Source organism: Thermobia domestica, unplaced genomic scaffold (genome assembly GCF_964235325.1).
Source record: "Thermobia domestica unplaced genomic scaffold, izTheDome1.hap1.1 HAP1_SCAFFOLD_1247, whole genome shotgun sequence".
Classification (NCBI taxonomy): domain Eukaryota; kingdom Metazoa; phylum Arthropoda; class Insecta; order Zygentoma; family Lepismatidae; genus Thermobia; species Thermobia domestica.
The window spans coordinates 44200-49937 of record NW_027656957.1 but is presented as its reverse complement, the minus strand read 5'-3'; the positions used below and the strand labels follow the sequence as shown (position 1 = coordinate 49937).

The 5738-nt window shown below is 37.1% G+C and overlaps 2 non-coding genes across 2 annotated transcripts; both read left to right on the top strand.

Annotated features, from left to right (window-relative positions):
• Nucleotides 1–4889: 4889 nt before the first annotated feature.
• LOC145677696 (5S ribosomal RNA) lies at nt 4890–5008 on the top strand. Its single transcript, XR_014129940.1, has one exon. It is a non-coding gene; the product is annotated as a 5S ribosomal RNA (ribosomal RNA).
• Nucleotides 5009–5185: 177 nt separating this feature from the next.
• Nucleotides 5186–5304, top strand: LOC145677694 (5S ribosomal RNA). The gene has a single exon (XR_014129938.1). It is a non-coding gene; the product is annotated as a 5S ribosomal RNA (ribosomal RNA).
• Nucleotides 5305–5738: the final 434 nt, after the last annotated feature.

Sequence of the window (5738 nt, the reverse complement as noted above, 5' to 3'; positions counted from 1 at the left end):
AAGGCATATTTGTACGAAAAAAAAAAAAATTCTGCAGACGACAGAATTAAATAAAGTAATACACATGTATTTTAGAGTTACTGGTGTAAAATCATTACAAGTGCTTTGCCAGGTGGCCAATAAAAAGCACGAATACTATTTAAGGGAGCCAAAACAGGAGAAAGCTGGGGGCCTGAGCGATAGCAAGAATGTGCGTCCAAAGTGAACAGGAGCGAAGGCGACGCGGGTATACGTATAAGCAAGGGTAGTGGAAACCAGTTAGTTTTCGAGTTTCAATAGCACTTGTCATGCATCCATACTAGTAGCGCCCCGCTTGTAAACATTAAGTACACTATGCAAGAATACACCGCCGGTGGAAAATAGTACCTAATACAGTTATCTTTCATATATACTGACTTATTTTACAGTAGTAACCCAACACTAGTAAACGTAAAATAAAAGTGTATAACTTTATATTTAATTCTATCGCCTGGCTTAGTTTTTCACCTGTAAGATGTACTTATTTAGAGCAAGTTTCTTAACTAGCAAATTAAACCGAGAACCACAGCAACCATATATATATTCTTATGATGTACTTTTCTTTGAGTGGTGTTCTCTGTCTATTGAATAACATTTTCTCAGTTTAATGCTAGCAAAAAACAAAACAAAATCAAAGTGTTTCTATATAAATTTAGTTCACCGTGTTGTAATATCACATGGAATTGAAAAACGAATAGTCGAACCTCTGCTATCTCGATCAAACTTCTCAGGATGATATACTGACTTACCGCAGAAGTTCGACTGAATACGTTTCTCAGTTCCATGGGAGAACCTGGAGAAGCAAAAGCCTGCGCAACGGAAAATACTAAATAAACTTGTAGAGCAGGTCAAGATGTATCATCATGCCAAGTTTCATTCAGATCAGAGAAGTTTGGCTGCAGCCATTTTCATTACAAAGCACAAAATGGATGGTCCCTAACCTCGAGAATCTTCACAATTGTCGACGAGTTGAACTGCACTCATCTGATCAAAATCAAACTTAAAATGACAGTTCACTTTCAACTGTTAAATAATATGATATGCAGGCTTCTGCTTTCCTAGTTACAGTCTATCCACTGTGGTATGCATATTAGTACAAATGTGAGAGTGCATATTTATTAAAGATTTGCTTCAAAAAGCGATGAAAGACATAGGCATTGCCGCGGGCGGTGATAACAAGATGCCGGAAAACGAACAAGCAGAAAGAATATGGGCTGAAGAAGTGTAAACGACGACGCGGCGGCCCGTAAAGGTGTTGCCGTCCTATTAAATGAATAATATCAAAAGAAAGAAAAAAAAAGTAAAAAATTTCGCGCTCGTAATCAAGACAGAAAGCAACTAAAGGAAATCTTTGTTTTACGTCCCACGTTATGCCGCTTAGGCTAAAAGAGGCGCTGATTATGAGAAATGATTGAAATGGTGGTGGAATGAAGAAAGTGGGAGGAAACGGGAGAACCCCGCGGTAACCCACCGCACATAGTTTTTGTCCACCATAAAGTTAACTTGGCGGGGGCTCAAGACAGAAAGACGGTTGGAAAAACAAATAAACGATGTTGCATCCCGTAAAAATGTTCGCGACCTATGAAATCAATATTTTTTCTTAAAGAAAAAAAAGAATTAAAAAGAGAAAAAAAGGTCAAAATTTCGCGCTCGCTTCGCTCGCGATCAGCAGAGAAAAGAGGACGTGACGCACCCCTAAAAGTGTTGGCGACCGATTGAATAAATATTGTGGGTAAAAAAAAAAAAAAAAAAAAAAAAAAAGTCAAAAATTTCGCGCTCGCTTCGCTCGCGATCAGCACAGAAAGAAGGACGTGACGCGCCCCTAAAGGTGTTGGCAACCGATTCAATACATATTGTCGGTAAAAAAAAAAAAAAAAAAAAAAAAAAAAAAAAAAAAAAAAACGCTCGCTTCGCTCGCGATCGACATGAAAAAGGCAACGACGTGACGCCCCGTAAAATTGTCGGCGACCTATTCAATCAATATATTCGGTTGAAAAACAAAGTCAAAAGTTTCCCAATCGCTTCCCTCCCGATCGACATAAAAAAAAAGGCAACCCCTCTTCACCTCTCCTTATGCATTCATCAGTAAACATACAACCATAGATCACAATACCACTCACATCACCTATCAGTTCTCCACGTCCATCAAGATCCAATCATCGCCCTGGCCCTTTATGATGATACACAACATTACATGTTATTGTGTGCATTGCCCCGCGTTACAATACATGACCAAAAAAAAGAGAAAAAGAGCTGCACTGCCTTCAGTGTAGACATGTTCGTATTCGTAGAAAATGATTTTAGGTACACGATAGTACAGTAATCTATCTTCACATGCTTCAGATGTGAACGATACCTACACATGAAGAGGGCTCCCGAGGTTTCCTTTTCCAATAGGATGGAGCTCCACCACACTTGCAGAATGACGAGAAGTTATGTTAATAAATATATCCCAGAGTGTTTCGTAACTCGCCCTTGGTCCTAATGATGAAGCGTTCTTCAGATGGCCCCGATGTCTCCACACATGATACTATGCGACTTCTTTTCACGAGGCTCTCAAAGATCACGTTTGTGTCCTAACATTCTCTGCAGATATGACACAGCTGCGATAGCGGATCACAGAAGCCTTTCCTCTCCTTACAAGAGACGTGTTCATTCGAGTATGTGAGTAATTCGACTATCGATTAAATATCTCCCGTGTCACGATAGTAGTCACTTTCAATTCTTCTAACGAAGGTAAGAAAAAATGCTATACAAACTTCCTTTCGGTATATAAAGGATTAGGGGCCCAGAGAATATTTTCTTTCAAGAGGATACATTCTTTTTCGAACACCCTGTATATAGATCCTCTAATTATAACTGCAAACAAAATGTTGATTTTGCAATTGCTTCCATGAGAGAATATTCTGTGCACTTTCTTTCTGAAGGGCCGGGCCTAAACGTTTTCCTTAATCATTAAATTTAGTAGTTATCTACAATTACATAGTTTTCCATTGTTCTCAAAATAAAGATTTTTCTCTATGAATTGTTGAATGTTGCTAGGGATATTGAAGTAATTCTTTTTAGTGTTTTTTTCTTTACAATAATGTACTGAACGCCTGCATTAAGGAAGTTCGTGTGTCCATCTTGCAAAATGTTTCGTCTTTTTTCATGCCCACTAAGGTAAATATTCATTTTGCTCTTTTCTCTGTATGCAAACCACATTTCTTAAAGGCAACATTTTCATACAAATGTAGTACTAAAAACTTCTAATTGGCAACATCTGGGCTGCGAAGAGGAAAAAGAAAGAAATCTCGTACGTATTCGCGCGCAATTCGGAATTAGCCAATGAAAAGCACAAAAGCGGCCACCATCTCTCTCTCTTTCTTATTAACGGTTTTGTACTTTCTGCAGTTCTATCAGTGCTGCTAACCTCTTACTATATCATTGAATATGTATGTTTAGATATATATATATATATATATATATATATATATATATATTTTTTTTTTTACAAAAAATCATACTACTACGGAATAATATTAAATGCCTTTAAACCCTCATTTCTGTTTGCACTTTCTGTTACACTACCTTCCCCGAACTTCTTTCAAGTTATTAAGTGCAGAACGGGGAGTTATACATATTTACTTGCGCTTTGACAATATCTGCACATTGTGTAATAATAGGAGACGTATAAAATAAAACTATATACTAATACGTATATATATATATATATATATATATATATATATATATATATATACAGTACACATTCCACTATCCGAGGCTTTCCTTTTCTTTTCTTGCTGACGATAAATTACGCTTTTAGAAATGTTGTCTGAAAACAATAAGAATATGTGCAAAAAATACAATCAGAGGTAGAGGTCTTTAACAGGAAATAAGCAAGGGAGTTGAAAAATTTTTTATGCATGTAAAAAATATAGACATGAACCAACTTGTGAAATAAAAAGACCAGAAAACTACTCTTTCTAAATTATGTGTAAACTTTTTACCGAAAACGAAAGTTGCACGAAAGACTTTTTGTCCGTTTTTTGGCCTCCGGTGCTTGGGGTCCCTGATTCAATCCCAGCTCGTGCCGTGTGAACTTTGTCGTGCATAAAGACCGTGCTCATGGGTTTTCTCGGGTTTCTCCCGTTTCCTCCCACTTTCTTCATTCAGTACTCATCATCACCGTCTCCTTTAGCGTAACCGGTATAAGTATGCGACGTAAATCTAAATATTTCATTTCATTTCCCTTTTCTGCTCATACTGCTGATTATGCGCGATTATGCCAACATCCAACTCCGCGGATAATCGTGCGATTACTGTATATACAACTAATACAGATACAACTAATTATATTATCAGTTACAGTATCGGTTTTTATTTACTAATTTGCCTCACTTTATTTGCATCCCTGCAGTAAATAATTCTTATCGATAATAGTTAAAATGTATATTACATTTTAGTGCTTCACGACTGAATGATCATCTGCCTTACGTTATCTCGCAGCTGAAGAGAATGCTACACTGAAAACTACCTTGCGTTATAAAGGGTAAGTGAAACATATCTTAAAAATATCTTTCATACATTTCATTGTGTACATTAAAGAATGTAAGTTTGCCTTTTTCCTGTAATCAATACTTAATAAAGGATTTATTTTTATTTATTTATATACAATTTCATACGTGGTTCGTGATAGTAAACTCGATAGGACACAGTGGCACTATGAACATCCGAATCACTCATCATTCGAACATTCAAATATTTATTCGAATATTAGTATATTCCAAGTAATGTTAACGACGTTAATATGCTTGCCTTTATAGTTAATAATGTCAATTCTTACTTAAAACATACTTCCTTAACAGGACATTGAAGAAAAGGTAGTTGCCAACGGCCATACCATGCTGAATATACCGGTTCTCGTCCGATCACCGAAGTCAAGCAGCATCGGGCCTGGTCAGTACTTGGATGGGTGACCGCCTGGGAACACCAGGTGCTGTTGGTATACTTTTTCTAATTTTGTTTTTCACAAAGACGAATATTCTCACATCGTTCACCACGATAATTTCGTAATCATGCATTACTTAAAACAATTAGCAACGCTTTCCACGCGCTGGTCTTTTTGAGTATTCACCGACAAACCTACGTAGCTACAATAACTCACTCGAAGCCATATGCATTCGCCAACGGCCATACCATGCTGAATATACCGGTTCTCGTCCGATCACCGAAGTCAAGCAGCATCGGGCCTGGTCAGTACTTGGATGGGTGACCGCCTGGGAACACCAGGTGCTGTTGGCATCTCTTTTTCAAATTTCATTATCCTTCAAGTACGAAAATACTAGAAACATTAATTTTATAGTACTTTCAAGAGATAATTTATCAACATTATTTCATAGCGATTAATCGATATTCTAAGCGTTATACCCACTATTTCTTACACTAACAGCCTGTTTATTTGCACGGCACATTAAAATAACCTGATTTCCGATCCGTGTGCACCTACTACTATACTTAACACGGAATGTATTACCACTTTTTAAAAGTAAATTATTATGACTAAGTGTAGATCTCCGGCGAGTAAATGCCTTTCGTATACAAGCACGACACATCTCCGCTATGTGCTTTACTTTTTTACTAACAGCATATAGAAATTGGATTTCAACGTGTTTCTACATAACAGAATGAAGCAAATTTCGTGATTTAACTCTTTCGAATAATGTGTTGGTCCTGAC